Source organism: Suncus etruscus, chromosome 4, assembly GCF_024139225.1.
Source record: "Suncus etruscus isolate mSunEtr1 chromosome 4, mSunEtr1.pri.cur, whole genome shotgun sequence".
Lineage (NCBI taxonomy): Eukaryota > Metazoa > Chordata > Mammalia > Eulipotyphla > Soricidae > Suncus > Suncus etruscus.
Genome location: NC_064851.1, coordinates 57865582 through 57882092, shown reverse-complemented (window position 1 = coordinate 57882092; position 16511 = coordinate 57865582). Strand labels below are relative to the sequence as shown.

Here is a 16511-nt window from a genome sequence, read left to right as displayed (position 1 = left end):
TCTAAAATGTAAGAGCAAAAATTCTACAAAATAGTTGCATAGAAATCAAAAGAACGAAGCAGGGAAAAAGTCAATTGTATTTTATAATACAGCAATGCATTAGTATTTCAAAGAACATCATTCAGCAAGTAAAGAAAAAATATGGAAGAAAATATTTGCAGATCAGAATCTCTGATATAGGACTTAGATCCTGGATTTCACTAAAGCAGTGTTTTTACTTTTTCACACTGTGGACTGATTGGTACTGATTTTCGGATTGGTAGTTGACAACCAGTAAAAACAAAAAAGCAACATCACCAACTCATAACTCCACCTACCTACACATGGCAAAATTTTGTATACACCTTTAAACAAAGAAGATGCACCAAAAAATCAACAAATGAAAAAACGATGCTCAGTATCATTAGTCATTAGGGAAATGCACAATATGATTATAATAAAGTATAACTTCACACCTATGTGACTAGACTGAAAGGAAAATTTAGGATGTGGAGAAATTGTCCTTCTTTATTGTTTTTCTTTAATTTAAAAACTTTGTTTATAATACTATTAATAATTGTAATTCTTTTTTTTTCTTTTTTTTTCTTTTTTTTGGTTTTTGGGCCACACCCGTTTGATGCTCAGGGGTTACTCCTGGCTATGCGCTCAGAAATCACCCCTGGCTTGGGGGGACCATATGGGACACCAGGGGATCGAACCACGGTCCATACGCTTGCAAGGCAGACACCTAACCTGTAGCGCCACCTTCCCGGCCCCTAATAATTGTAATTCTTAAATACAGTTGGTGGGAATGTTGAATAGTGCAGCTACTTCTTGTAAAGCTGTGTGATAATTCATCAAAAAATTGTTACCAGGTGACCTAACAATTCTACTCTGGGTAGTCAGGAGAAATGAGCAGATAGATTATAATTTTGTACTTGAATTTTCATAGAATTATTAGTATATATATTTTTTGGATGTTTTGGCCACACCCAGTGGGGTCAAGGGTTACTCCTGGCTCTGCTCTCTAAAATTGCTCCTAGCTTGGAGGACCATATGGAATGCCAGGGGATCGAACCTGTGTCCATCCTGAGTCTGCTATGTGCAAAGCAAGCACCCTACCACTGTGCTATCACTCGGACCCTATTATTATTTTTATGGGTTGGGAGTCACATAACTGCTGGGTTCAGGTTTACTCCACATTCTGCATTCATGGATCACTCCTGTCAGGACTTGGGGAATCATGGGGTACTGGGTATTGAACCTGGATTTTAGCATGCAAGCTAAGTGCCTTACCTCTGTACTATCTCTCCAGCCACTTCAGAGACTTAATAACCCAGAATGAGAAACACCAATGCCCATCAAAGATTAATGTATAAGCAACATGAATTATCTTCATACAATGAAATACCAGAAAGGAAAGAACTTATGATGAATGCCATAACACAAGATAAATCTTGAAAACATGCTAATGAATGAGTGAAGCCAGACACAAGAGGTTGCATATCTTTTTTTTTCCCCCCTTCGGTTTTTTTAGTCACACCCAGCTTCACACAGGAGTTACTTCTGGCTTTGCTCTCAAGTCGCTCCTGGCAGGCTTGGGACCATATGGGATGCCGGGATTTGAACCAGCCCTGTCCTGTGTTGGCCACGTGCAAGCCTTAGCACTGTGCTATTGCTCTGGCCCTGTATGATTCCATTTCTATGAGGTGTCCTAGAGGCAACTAAACTCCCTGTGACTATAGAGACAGATGCTATCTTAACACTGAAAGGAAGGGAGTGGGGAGCAAGAGCTAATAACAGGCATGGGGCAGTTTTGTCAGGAGATGAAATGTTCTAAAAATATAATAGTGTTAGTCATTCAACTCTGAACTTACTAAAAGCCATTCTTCAATAGGGAAGTGACTTAATGGTATGTGAATGTTTCACTAAAGAGTAATTTAAAAAATATGCTGTCTCCAACTGGTTTCACTCTCGTCAATAATTGGATTATCAAAAATGAGATAGTTTGGGGGAAAAAAGATTTGAAGAAAAATTTGTAAAATGTAGTTGTATTTGGAATACAAAATAAATGGTTTTAAAGTCCACTCATCAAGTGGTTGGGGGCTCTAGTTCAGCAGTAGAGCGATGCTTCACATACAAGGTCCTGCTACCTACTGCCTTTCCCAACAAAAGCAAACAAAACATCTATTTTCAGTTCTACTGTTCTAGCTTAGTTTTTTATATGACTTTCCAATGAAAGAAGAAGACCTGGAATCAAGGGATAATACTCAAGTAGGTGTTTCTCAACCTGGGTTTGGTCCCTAGCATCATATATCATCCCCTGACCTGAGCCCACCAAGATGAATTCCTACATGCAGAGCCAGGAGTAAACAAACCCTGAGCACTGTTAGGTATGGGTGTCCCTCCAAAAAAAAAGTTTTTGCCCTCCTTTATCATAAAACCTTTAGCAGGAGTGGAGCTTATAAAAAGTTTTCTTAGGAGAGGAGGCCACACCTGCTAGTCCCCAGGGCTATTCCTGGCTCGGTGCTCAAGGATCACTGGTGACTCTATAAAGTGCTGCAGATAAAACTGGAGTTGGAAATCATAAGGGGTGCTGGGCATGGAACTTGGGATGGACACCTGAAGGCAAGCACCTTACCTACTGTACTATCACTCCAGCCCCTTTGTTTATTTTTCAAAAAGGTTTATGTTTTTATGGCTTCTCTGCAGTAGAGTTGGGAGGGAGATGAGAGGGGTCAGTGCTAAAGATGCAGGAGGACCCCCCCCCCCCATGGTAGCACAGCAGGGAGGTTACTGATCTTTCCTCCGGTGGCAGACCAGGTTTAATCCCTAGAAATCTATATGGTCTGTTGAGCCTTTCAGTACTCTTTCAGCAAAGAGTGCTAGAAGTAAGCCATGAGCCCTCCACCAAAGTTGGGCAAAATTCTAGTGCTGGGGAAACAGTTTATAAAGCTCAATCCATTGAGGGGGGATTGTTTGTCTGGTTTTTATGTCACAGCCATTTGTGTGTGCTCATGCCTTATTGCTGGCCCAGAGATCACTCCTGTTGGGCTTAGGGGACCTTATGGGATACTGGCGGTCAGGTCAACTATTTGCAAAGCAAGTGCTCTACCTGCTTCACTCTCACTTTGGCCCTGAATCTCTAGGTTTGATCCCTTGCATTGCATGGTTCTACAAACACCTCTGGGAGTGACCCCCACAGCATTTTCATTCACCCAATTAAAATTCTAGGCCCAGGGATATTCTAGGACCAGCATAAAGGAATGGGTTCATGTTTTCCATGTTTAAGACTTTTGAAATATGTGGCCCTCTTCTCCCACACTGCCCCCATTCCTGTGCAAGCCAGGGCACAAAAGCCAGGTCTTTATGCACACACACATACACGCTGGTTCCTTGACTCTCTCCTGTTGTGCTGCTGGTTTATTTGAGTAGCTGATTTCTAGTTTCTTCATTCTAGTGTGAAATGTATGTTTTGTCATCTTATAAAAAGCATACCCCAAGGGCCAGATATGTCATACTGGAGGTCAGGCACCATGAGTCTGGTTCAAGTGTTTTACACAACCTATGGTCTCCTGGGTAACTGACATGCTCACTCCTAAGCAGAGACCCAGGAAGAGGCCCCGCCGCCCCACCAACTCAAATGAGACAACCATTAGCATCTCCTACAGTTAATTCTGCTGCTTCTTCCTCAGAGGTTGTTTCTGACATTCTAGATGTCTCAGCTCTAGCAGACTTCCAACCAGATTCTCCACCTTGTCTCCTGGTGCAGGCAGGCAGGAAGGAAGAATATGAAATATTTTAAAAAGTGCAGTTATGCTCATGAATAATGTGTGTAGCTTAGACACAACATAAAGTTATATGAAAAGCTGTGACCTTTATTCTGAGTGTTAACTAGGGCATTTAGTTATTGTTAGTGAACTGGGTTTTTTTTTGTTTGTTTGTTTGCTGATATTTTGTAATGAAAAAACACCCCCACATTCCTAAAAAGGATAAATGCAGACACCAAAATGAAGCCAGGGATATATATATACACATATATTATTTATATTATAAAGCTATGTGCTATATTCTAAGGTTCCCACCTCGCTGATTTTCACACACTGAATGTGAGGCTTATCCTGTCTGTTGGAGCTGTCCTAAAGGAACATGTGGCAAATTCCTGTGTCAGCCAGAGTCTGGAGAGTAGAGAAGCTTCCAGAAAAAGTGCCTTCTCTCCACACCCCCAGCATTTCTAGTAATTTGTTCTGACTGCATTTAATTCACTTATTTATTTATTTTGTGCTCAGGGCTCACTCCTGGCTCTATGCTGGGTGACCAGATGCATGTAAGGTAAGAGCCCTTCCACTGGACTATCTCTCAGGCCTCCATTTCTCTCAGTCTTCTAGCAAAGCTCTTCCTATATCCTTGGGAGACAAAGCATTTGGTGCAACAATTTGCTTGCTAAAAGATATATACTTAATAAAGTTTTACAATATACATTATAATTTGTGGTTTCCCAACAAGAAGCCAAACAAAAGCTATTTTCCTCTGGGCTGGTTTTGTTGTTGTTGTTGTTGTTGTTTGTTTGTTTCATTTTTTTATTTTTTGTTTTGTTTTTGGGGGGTCAACCACACCTGTGGTGCTCAAGGCCTCCTCCTGGCTCTGCACGCAGGGATCTTTCCTGGCAGAGCTCAGGGGGACACTATGGCGGTGTCAGGGATAGATCCCAGGTCTATCACTCCAGTCGTTTCTGTTTGAGAGCTAAACCAGACAATGTTTAGATGTTATTCCTGGCTCAGTGCTTAGAGATTATAGGGAATGTTGGGGATCAAACTTGGGCATCCTGCTTCTAAAGCCTGAGCTTCAGCCTACTAAACTATCTCTCTGACCCTGGGCTTGAGTTTCCATGAGGAAGCATAATTTTTAAGTTGAGAAAAAAAATGAAAATACAAATATTGCCCACTTAGAAACTTCCAAAGAAGCTGCCTTAGAGAATTTTTTAATGGTTGTAACAACTCAACAAAGGTGTTTCTTCACTTTGTGAGAAAATGGAGAGTCAAGAGGCAGAGAGATCTCAGACCTAAAGTTCACAGCACAAGTAAGTGACAGTTTGAAAATATTGCCATCATGGAGCCAGAGTGATTGGGGATCACTGGCATTCCATATGGTCCCCCAAACAGAGCCAAAGTAATCTGAACACTGCCAGGTGTGCCCCTAAACCAAAATAATGATGATGATGATGATGATGATGATGATGCCAACCTAGCCTAGAAGGGCAGGGCAGAGGAAAATCTCTCGTGCAACTTTGTGTCAGTAAAGAGGAGCAACAGGAAAGTTCACATATGTTCTTTCTTTGACAAGAATAGTGAAACCCAGGGGATTAATCAGTAATTGAACTAGCAGCTATGAGGGGGCAAACAGGAGGAAGAGGAACTGAGTCAAATTTTTTCTGAATATGGAGCATGCCATATTGACATTGACTTGAACAGGTTTTACTTCTTTAGAAAATAGTAATCAAGAAGGCTGAGCAACAGTACTGCAGGTAAGGCAATTGCCTTGCAGGCAGCTGACCTGGATTCTGTCCCATGCATCCCATGTGTTTCCCCCAAGTCAGCCAGGAATAATTTCTGAGTGCAGAGCCAGGAGTTACCCCTGAGCACCTCCATGTGTGTCCCCGCCCCAATTATTCAAAATATAAACATGCAAACTCTATTTGATCAGTCCTTTCCATCAGTCCATTAAAATAGAATGGAATAAAAAGATCTTGTCTGTCCTTCAAGACAATGCGTCTCTATTGAGTAACATTATGGCCTTTGTTCTGGTCCTGGGCACTATGGATTTCTGCTCCATTCAGAGCTGAGAGACTATCCTGACCTGCTCCAGACACCTATTTGTTTTCTCTTCCTCTTCCACATGTTCAAGTCCACCTTGGGTATAGCCCAGAATTCCTGCTATGGGTAAGAGTTTAGAAGGAGTGTGCTTGTATTGTTGGGACCTGAATTCTGAATAAGGAGGGATGCCATTTTGTAAAAGCCACATGGCAGGCTTCTTAGATTCTGAGCAGGGAGAAACACCAATTTGTAAGGACCACATGGTGTGAGCCATATGCTGGGTCTCCACAAGCCTATTTCCATAGACCTCGCCTCAATCTACCTGACCATACCATGTAGCCTATCAGGGAAGGACAAGGGAGTAGTAGGAAGAAACCCCTAGACAAGAGCCAATCATTTTAAGGATCATCAGAAAGCTGGAACCTCCCTATATCCCTTCCCTATATAATCTTCATCATAACCTTGGGCGGGGCTGATTTCTTTCGGGGTGGGGGGGATGGCCCTTGGCTGGCCAGGCTAGGGAATCTTGTTGGTAAACAGATTAAAGTGTTAAACTTTATTCCAGTTGCGTGGTCTCATTCTTCTACTCTGGAACCCCACAGTATACTATAGATGTTCTATGGAAGAATAGTCCTTTACAGGCTCCTTACAATGTACCTGATGAGTATGTCTGGAGGCTAGCCTATGGGCTCCTAAGAAGAAGTTGGGGGTTGAGAGAAATCTGAGAGGTGAAAACTGTGTTAAGGAGAGTGACCCATAGGCTCCACAGTACAGTATCAGGTTTACCATACAGGTTGCCTACAAGACTCAAATTATTGGTGTTCTCTCCACTATATCTTTTCCAAACATGCCTTAGAACTTTTCCCCCCTCCACAATTTCTTTCACTTCATTTACTGAGACAAAACCCCAGGATCCCAGACAACCATGGGAAATGGAGTAGTCTGGGATGGGGCTAACTTGACTCTACTTCCTTCTGTAGCCTTGCCTCCTCTCATCCCAAGTGGGGCTACACAGGAGACCCTGTTAGTTTTCTTTCATGAGAATCAGCATAGCATTGAGCTCAGTTTTGAAGCTGCTGTTTCATATGTTTCTTCTCAGAGGTAAGCCGTGTGTTGCTGGAAGGTTTCCATTTATTGTTTCAGATGGTGAAGACACTGGTGTACTACTGGTAAAGAGACTGAGCCTACTTATCCTGCTGTTCTCTCTGTAGGTATGCCACTGGGAGGGTAGGTATCTGGAACAGCCTGATCCTGAGTTTGGACATACCAGGTGAAGTACAAACCCAAGGCAGGAACAACATTGAAACATAATGTCTATTTTGCATATCAAAATTATCTTACCTCCAGGGTCTAAAATGTGGACCTTCTCCCTGCCTTTGTTTGTATCCCAACAGACTCCATCCTCCTACTTCCGCATTGCTTTAAGACTCCTGAGTTTTAGTACTGCAGGATAAAGACTGAGTGTGTGGTGGAGCTCAGGTCCCAGCACAGGGCTTAGCTCCAATCCTGCATCTTGAAGCTTTTTTTCATGCTACCTCACCCTTCACCATTGCTTTTAATTTATAGAGATCTCATAGCTCACATTGCCTGGTGATCTGCTTTCATTCTTACTCTGATCCTGTCCCCCAGCAACACCTCCTCCCAGCTCACAGAAAAGCACCTCCCCTCAGTGGAAAGGGAGTTAACTTCCCCATATTTCTTCCAGTAACTCCTGCCACTGTCACACTTTCACTGCCAACTGTTTTTGACAGGTCATACGCAAAGGAATGCACTGTGACTAAATTCTTTCCCATGATTTGCGGAAAGTGGTTTTATTAGAATTATCCAGCATCTTATTGGCTGGCCTCCTACTTGACCCAAACCCCATCATGCAGGTAGGGCTCTCAGCTTCATGCAAATACCCACACCCATGCACTCTCCAGCACCTACAATTTAACCAAGAGCTCCAGATAGCTCCCCAAAACACATACACACAGACCAAATACATACATATATATATGTATATAGTTATTATAACATACGGTGACATATTTATGCCAGTTACAAAGGTTAAGCAAAAGACATTTTGGTTTAGAACAATATTAGTGTGTACTAATACCATATAAAAATATATTTGCCAGAAACTGGAGTGATAACACAGTGATAGCATAGGGTATTTGCTTTGCATGATGCTGACCTGGGACAAACATGTGTTTGATCCCAGGCATCCCACATGGTCCCCTGACCCTGCCAGGAGCTATTTCTGAGCACAGATCCAGGAGTAACCCCTGAGCACTGCTGGGTGCAGCCCCAAAATAAACAAAAAAATAAGAATATATTTGGGGGCTGGAGAGATAGCACAATGGTAGGGCATTTGCCTTGCATGCAGAAGGATGCTGATTTGAATCCCGGCATCCCATATGGTTCCCCAAGCCTGCCAGGAGTGATTTCTGAGTGTAGAGCCAGGAGTAGCCCCTAAACGCTGCGGGTGTGACCCAAAAACCAAAAGAAAAATAAAGAATATATTTGCCAATATGATAGTAAAGTCAATAATGATTGCTACCCTTTTCAAATTTGTTTATAAAACTCATAAAGTACTAGATTGATTTGGGCCAGAGCAATAATACAGAGGGTAGGGCATTTGCTTGCACACAGTCAACTCAGGTTTGATTCCTGGCACTCCATAAGGTCCCCAAAACCCACTAGTAGTAGTTCCTGAGTGCAGAGCCAGGAGTAACCCCTGAGCACCGCTGGGTGTGGCCTCCCCCCAAAAAACCAAACAAACAAAATAAAATACTCAATAAAAATTTTCTAGTCTGATTCTTTTGTATTTTTCTAAGAATACCACTTAAAAAACAATTGTAGGGGCTGGAGTAATAGTACGAGGGTAAGTTGCTTGCTTTCCACATGCTGACCCTGGTTTGATCTCTGGCACTTGATATGGTTCTATCTCCTCTCTCCATCTGCTCCAAAAGTGATCCCTGAGCTAAATCCAGTGGTAAGCCCTGAGCACAGCCAAATGTATTCCAAAAAGCAAAAAAGAAAAAGAAAATGCAGTGATAAACTGTTAAGTAGCTTGGCCATTAGGCACTTGTATGTATAAGACCTAAGGCTTAATAGGGAGGGCAACAATTCTTGGATAAGTGAACATAGGAAAACAATAGAAAAGGTTTTGTAGAGTGGCAAAGAAGGGGGCAAATGGTGGTGCAACACACATGGACATGAGACTAACATAAAGGTGGCTAACACATATATGCACAGACATACATTGTAGATCAACCAATAAGTGACAGCTATAAAACAGATCCAATTAGGAACAGGTCAAAGTGCTTCTAACATATAAAGCTGGCAGGTAAGTGGAGAGATTTTTTTTTTTTTTAGATTTTCCAATTCTTAGGAATCACTGCTGGTAAGGGTAGATTTGGCTGTAAAAGCATAATAGCTTAGCTAGTGATATAATAGTCTCCAAACAATCTGCTTCTCAAAATCTGATCTTTGGCATAAAACTATTTTTTTTTCAGAATGTTTTAAATAAGTTTATATAGAGCACTGTAATAAGTGTCTAGATCATAGAATATCATATTATGTGTCTAGAGCATCCTTTCCTGTAGAATTCTGTAAATAAAAACATTAGGACATGATTGAAGACATATTTAAATTGAAAGTAGGTTGCCAAAATATTCTCATTATGAGCACCTTAATAAGAGTCTATAGCAGCTAGATAGCTTCTCCAAAGATATCTGTGGACAAAACAGAACATTTCTCTAGGAATAATCAATTTGAAAATGATTTGTTGAGACGATTTGTTGACAGTTTCATAATGAGCACTGTAATAAGAGTTTATAGAATACAGAGCACTATAATGTACCATATTTTCCGGCGTATAAGACAACCCCCTAATTTTGCAGTTAAAACATAGGTTTAGGCCTATATTCGATATATCAGACAGAACGTTCCTGTGCTGCAACTGTATGTACCACAGTGAGCCAATCACAACAAGCAAAGGTTCAAAGCTTATACTGTAATAGACTTCCTCTCTGACTCTGGCCAATCTGAACAGGCTTTTTTTTTTTTTTTTTTTGGTTTTTGGGCCACACCCTGTGATGCTCAGGGGTTACTCCTGGCTATGCGCTCAGAAGTTGCTCCTGGCTTCTTGGGGGACCATATGGACACCGGGGGATCGAACCGTGGTCTGTCCTAGGCTAGCGCAGGCACCTTACCTCCAGCGCCACCGCCCGGCCCCCTGAACAGGCTTTTGACAGTGTAGATTCGGGTACAGAACACTGTATAATTTGCATGCATAAAAAGCCTGCTTGGATTGGCTGAGTTAGAGAGGCTTCCGAGCAGCCTTGCTGTGATTGGTGCAGGATCGAGTTGGAAAATTCGTTTTGTGGCAATATTCAGACAATTTTCGTTTAGCCGCATATTGAAACATTTTTCGGGATATACTCGGCCGTATAAGACGACCCCCGATTTTCGGGACTTTTTTTGTTTCAAAAGTCATCGTATATGCCCGGAAATACGGTATATCTAGGGCAGGGGTCTCAAACTCGCGGCCCGCGGGCCATTTGTGGCCCCCCTACAACATTTTGTGGCCCGCGGCCAGCCTTCAAATATCGCAGTATTAGTGATTATTCGCTTACCGAATAATCACAATAAAAATCGCATTAGTAAGAAAAAAAATCGCAGTTCCATTCGGGGTATGCAAATGTTTAATGCGATTTTTTGCGATTTTTTTCTTACTAATGCAATTTTTTATTGCGAATTTTCGGTAAGCGAAATCCCTTATGCGGCCCTGCCTCACCCTGACTTTGCCTCCTGCGGCCCCCAGGTAAATTGAGTTTGAGACCCCTGATCTAGGGTGTCCAACTTTTTTCTCCACAAACTTCTGTGAACAAAAACATTAGAAAGGTATATCAAACATAAAGGTTTGAAATTAAGTTATTAAAACATTCCTATAGTGATTGTTATTGGTAGTCCATGGCATCCAAACCTTTTTTGCAGATTTCTCTGGTCAAAAGCATTAGAACACTATTGTAGACATCTATGAAAGGCAGCTAGCTGCCTTTAATTTATGCAGCTGTGTCCATTGTTATATGTCCCATGGAAGTATAAAAGATATAGCTGCTGAAAAAAAAAATTAAGCTGCTGAAGATTTCACAGAAGAGGTGGTCATTGAACGTAAGCCAGCATTGTCTTGCTGCTTTTTTACATAGTCCGTATAGTAACCTTTGTCTATAGCACCTTAATGATTTGAAATAGAGAATAAGTTGTATTTTTCAGCGTTTTTTTTTAGAATAAATAACATACTGTGACAAGTCAAGGTTTTTTAAGAGGAAGTCCACATAGGTTCATAATTTTTTTTTTTTTTTTTTTTTTTTTGGTTTTTGGGTCACACCCGGCGGTGCTCAGGGGTTACTCCTGGCTGTCTGCTCAGAAATAGCTCCTGGCAGGCATGGGGGACCTTATGGGACACCGGGATTCGAACCAACCACCTTTGGTCCTGGATCTGCTGCTTGCAAGGCAAACGCCGCTGTGCTATCTCTCCGGGCCCTAGGTTCATAATTTTTGCTTCTATTTGCCCTAGTAGGAAAAGAATTTTAGATGTCTTCAAAGCAAAGCTGGTAGTTTCAAAATTCCTATCTTTTTTCAGAGAATTGTGCTGTGCTTTGCTGTGACCGAGATAAGGCCTATTATTGTCTATCAGTTATTCTTTGGAAAATAACTTGAGGCAGTCCTGTGGTGTGCATTAACTTGTGGGTGCCAATGGCAAGAAGAGAAGCAAGAAAGTGTCAACTGTTCGGTACTTTCTGTGATGGACTGTGGATTTGAACTGGCCTTGAGGGAGTGGAACAATCATAGACTCGTTGAGCTGCTCGTGTTTCCACCAAGCATGCTTCACAGCTTTTAGCCATGGAAGTGACCGTTATTTTCCTCTGTATAAGTCTTTTCTCTCTCCCAGCTTTTTGGCTGTAGCCCACCGACTGATGGTGCGTTGAGTAGCCTCTCTCGTGAACTGTCGTGGTTAAGGGGAACATAGCAAGGGGGTGAGACTAAGCAGCGTTCTGGGCTCTAGCCCTTCAGGAGGCCTTTCTCTTTCCTTCAACCGACAGGGCCAAGCGCGAGGCCTAAGGCTACTGCGAGTGCGCATGTGCGCAGCGGGTGGGGCGGGTGGGGCTGGTGGGGCTCTCTCCCTCCAACGTCCAAGGGCTTGTGGATCGGGTGTGGGTAGGTGGTGTCGTGTAGGTGTGAGTGACTGGCCCCTGGCTCAGGGAGCGCCTGGGCCTCATCACTGGCCGGTGGCGGGGCAGCCCACTTGAAAGGCCTCCCAGGCCTAGGCCATGGCCATGGCCCTGCGGCTGCCGCTGGAGCCATGCAAGGGACCTAGCCCAGACACTGTGACCCCCAGATGGGGGGAATAGTGTCCCCAAGGGCCTGAGCAGAAACTGCTCAGGTGCTTGCTCAATAAATAACTTTTGCTCTGTGCCATGAATTGTGTGAGTCCTAGGCAGCCCTTTGAACAAGAACAGCTATTAGTTGGAGATTCAGGATGGGAGGCAGTTAGGAACCAACCAAGCTAACATGTGGAACATGGTGTTTCCATGACAGGATTTGGGCAGCAGCTCTATTCTCTCCAGCCTGAATCCCATCTGATGGGCCTTCTGTCTTTTCCAGTTGCCCTCAGAGGTAGAGGGGATGGGAACAGGGACAGATTTCTTTTTCATAATAATTTGGGATTTGAACCCGAGTGTTTTCATAGGCATTGTTGGCAGCTCTGAAGCCAGATTGCCCTCACTGTCCCCATGATGTATGAACTTGCTCTTCCTCCTTTCTTAGGCTTTCTTGTACAAATTATTTGGCTTTGCCCTGTGGATAGTAAAAAGAAGGCCTCTGGTAAAGAACATGCTCCTCTTCCTTCTCCAAACATTCCATAAGGACCTGGAAGAGAGGAAGGTGAATTGAAGGATGCTGGCAAAGTTGGAAATCTGGTTTTATTTGATCATGTGGGATTGTCATTTTTCTCCCTTGTGGTCCTCAGGAGGATCAGGGCCCACACCACATCTGGGGTTCCAAGGGTACAGTGTTGCTTCGGCCCTGCAGTATGAGGGATGACCCGGTCTTCTTTGCTGGCCCACGGGATCCTCCATGAAAAACCCTGCAATGCTCAGGCTTCCGGGGATGTATGTGGTGATCTTTGCATGATTGTGTTGTGTGTCTGGGATTAAACCTGGTTGATCTGCACACAAAGCTGCACTGGGACTAACTCTCTGGCCTCTTTTTAGTTTTAGAGGCAAGGTAGCAAAGTGGAAAAAGGGGTTCCCAGCTCTGTCCTGCACTAGCTATATGCCCATGGGTACATTGCTGAACCATTCTGGGCCTCACTTTTCACTTTTTACAATATGCCTCTGGTAACTTTCATGGAGGATCTTTTCTGAAGTTTTCTTTTCAAACAATTTCACACTTACAGAGTGATTGTATAAGGAAACCAGCCAACAGGACCCAAACAGACAAAATTTCTCTGCTAGATACCTCAAATCCAATCATTTTCTCCCATTTGCTGTATACTTCTCTCTTTATCTCTCCATATATCTACATATCAAAGTGCAGGTTGAGTTCTGATTATCTTAAAATTTTATACTTAAGTGGTTCTAAAATGATACAGAGTGGCGAGAGTGAGGAGGCTGCGTCTGGCTCCCACTCTCACAGCCATTGCAGTGCATTGAGCTCCACAGAGACCAGTGGCGGGACCGGGCGAGCAGACTGGCGGCCTGGGCGACGCGGATTCTCGCTTGAGGAAAATAATTCAGCATGAGCAAAGGAAATCCTAAGAAGCCGAGAGGCAAACTGTCATCCTATGCATTCTTTGTGCAAACTTGCCGGGAAGAGCACAAGAAGAAGCACCGAGATGCTTCCGTCAACTTTTCAGAGTTTTCTAAGAAGTGCTTAGAGAGGTGGAAGACTATGTCTGCTAAAGAGAAGGGGAAGTTTGAAGACTTGGCAAAAGCTGACAAGGCCCGCTATGAAAGAGAAATGAAAACTTATATTCCTCCTAAAAGGGAGACAAAAAAGAAGTTTAAGGATCCCAATGCACCCAAGAGGCCTCCTTCGGCCTTTTTCTTGTTTTGTTCTGAGTATTGCCCAAAAATCAAAGGAGAGCATCCTGGCCTGTCTATTGGTGATGTTGCAAAGAAACTGGGTGAGATGTAGAACAACACTGCTGCAGATGACAAGCAGCCTTATGAAAAGAAGGCTGCTAAGCTGAAGGAAAAATATGAAAAGGATATTGCTGCATACCGAGCTAAAGGAAAGCCTGATGTGGCCAAAAGGAGAGTTGTTGAAGTAGAAAAGAGCAAGAAAAAGAAGGAAGAGGAAGATGAGGAGGATGAAGAAGACAAGGAAGAGGAAGAGGACAAAAAAGATGAAGAATAAGATGATGATGATAAATAAGTCAGTTATAGCACAGTTTTTTTCTTGTCTATAAAGCATTTAACCCCCCTGTACACAACTCCTTCCTTTTTTTTTTTTGTTTAGTTTTTCTTTTTTTTTTTTTTTACACCACCCATCACCAGTGCAACATTCCCATCACCAATGTCCCAAGTCTCCCTCCTCCCCACCCGACCCCCGCCTGTACTCTAAACAGGTTCTCAATTTCCCTCATACATTCTCATTATTAGGACAGTTCAAAATGTAGTTATTTATCCAACTAAACTCATCACTCTTTGTGATGAGCTTCCTGAGGTGAGCTGGAACTTCCAGCTCTTTTCTCTTTTGTGTCTGAAAGTTATTATTGCAAGAATGTCTTTCATTTTTCTTAAAACCCATAAATGTGTGAGACCATTCTGCGTTTTTCTCTCTCTCTCTGACTTATTTCACTCAGCATAATAGATTCCGTGTACATCCATGTATAGGAAAATTTCATGACTTCATCTCTCCTGACAGCTGCATAATATTCCATTGTGTATATGTACCACAGTTTCTTTAGCCATTCATCTGTTAAAGGGCATCTTGGTTGTTTCCAGAGTCTTGCTATGGTAAATAGTGCTGCAATGAATATAGGTGTAAGGAAGGGGTTTTTGTATTGTATTTTTGTGTTCCTAGGGTATATTCCTAGGAGTGGTATAGCTGGATCGTATGGGAGCTCGATTTCCAGTTTTTGGAGGAATCTCCATATCGCTTTCCATAAAGGTTGAACTAGACGGCATTCCCACCAGCAGTGGATAAGAGTTCCTTTCTCCCCACATCCCCGCCAACACTGTTTATTCTCATTCTTTGTGATGTGTGCCATTCTCTGTGGTGTGAAGTGGTATCTCATCGTTGTTTTGATTTGCATCTCCCTGATGATTAGTGATGTGGAGCACTTTTTCATGTGTCTTTTGGCCATCTGTATTTCTTCTTTGTCAAAGTGTCTGTTCATTTCTTCTCCCCATTTTTTGATGGGATTAAATGTTTTTTTCTTGTAAAGTTCTGTCAGTGCCTTGTATATTTTGGAGATTAGCCCCTTATCTGATGGGTATTGGGTGAATAGTTTCTCCCACTCAGTGGGTGGCTCTTGTATCTTGGGCACTATTTCCTTTGAGGTGCAGAAGCTTCTCAGCTTAATATATTCCCATCTGTTAATTTCTGCTTTCACTTGCTTGGAGAGTGCAGTTTCTTCCTTGAAGATGCCTTTAGCCTCAATGTCCTGGAGTGTTTTACCTACGTATTGTTCTATATATCTTATGGTTTTGGGGCTGATATCGAGGTCTTTAATCCATTTGGATTTTACCTTCGTACATGATGTTAGCTGGGGGTCTAAGTTCAATTTTTTGCAAGTGGCTACCCAGTTTTGCCAACACCACTTGTTGAAGAGGCTTTCTTTGTTCCATTTAGGATTTTTTGCTCCTTTATCAAAAATTAGATGATTGTATGTCTGGGGAACATTCTCTGAGTATTCAAGCTTATTCCACTGATCTGAGGGCCTGTCTTTATTCCAATACCATGCTGTTTTGATAACTATTGCTTTGTAGTAAAGTTTAAAGTTGGGGAAAGTAATTCCTCCCATATTCTTTTTCCCAATGATTGCTTTAGCTATTCGAGGGTGTTTATTGTTCCAAATAAATTTCAAAAGTGCCTGGTCCACTTCTTTGAAGAATGTCATGGGTATCTTTAGGGGGATCGCATTAAATCTGTACAGTGCTTTGGGGAGTATTGCCATTTTAATGATGTTAATCCTGCCAATCCATGAGCAGGGTATATGCTTCCATTTCCGCGTGTCCTCTCTTATTTCTTGGAGCAGAGTTTTATAGTTTTCCTTGTATAGGTCCTTCACATTTTTAGTCAAGTTGATTCCAAGATATTTGAGTTTGTGTGACACTATAGTGAATGGGGTTGTTTTCTTAATGTCCATTTCTTCCTTATTAGTATTGGTGTATAGGAAGGCCATTGATTTTTGTGTGTTAATTTTGTAGCCTGCCACCTTGCTATATGAGTCTATTGTTTCTAGAAGCTTTTTGATAGAGTCTTTGGGGTTTTCTAAGTAGAGTATCATGTCATCTGCAAACAGTGAGAGCTTGACTTCTTCCTTTCCTATCTGGATTCCCTTGATATCCTTTTCTTGCCTAATCGCTATAGCAAGTACTTCAAGTGCTATGTTGAATAGAAGTGGTGAGAGAGGACAGCCTTGTCTTGTGCCAGAATTTAGAGGAAAGGCTTTCAGTTTTTCTCCATTGAGGACAATATTTGCCTCTGGCTTGTGGTAGA

The 16511-nt window shown here is 42.4% G+C and overlaps 1 protein-coding gene and 1 pseudogene across 1 annotated transcript in view; one reads left to right on the top strand and one right to left on the bottom strand.

Annotated features, from left to right (window-relative positions):
- The window catches only part of PM20D2 (peptidase M20 domain containing 2), a 189671-nt gene that overhangs the window by 28752 nt on the left and 144408 nt on the right, over nt 1-16511 (bottom strand). The gene's annotated exons all lie outside the window — the stretch shown is intronic.
- LOC126006762 (high mobility group protein B1-like) lies at nt 13570-14219 on the top strand (annotated as a pseudogene).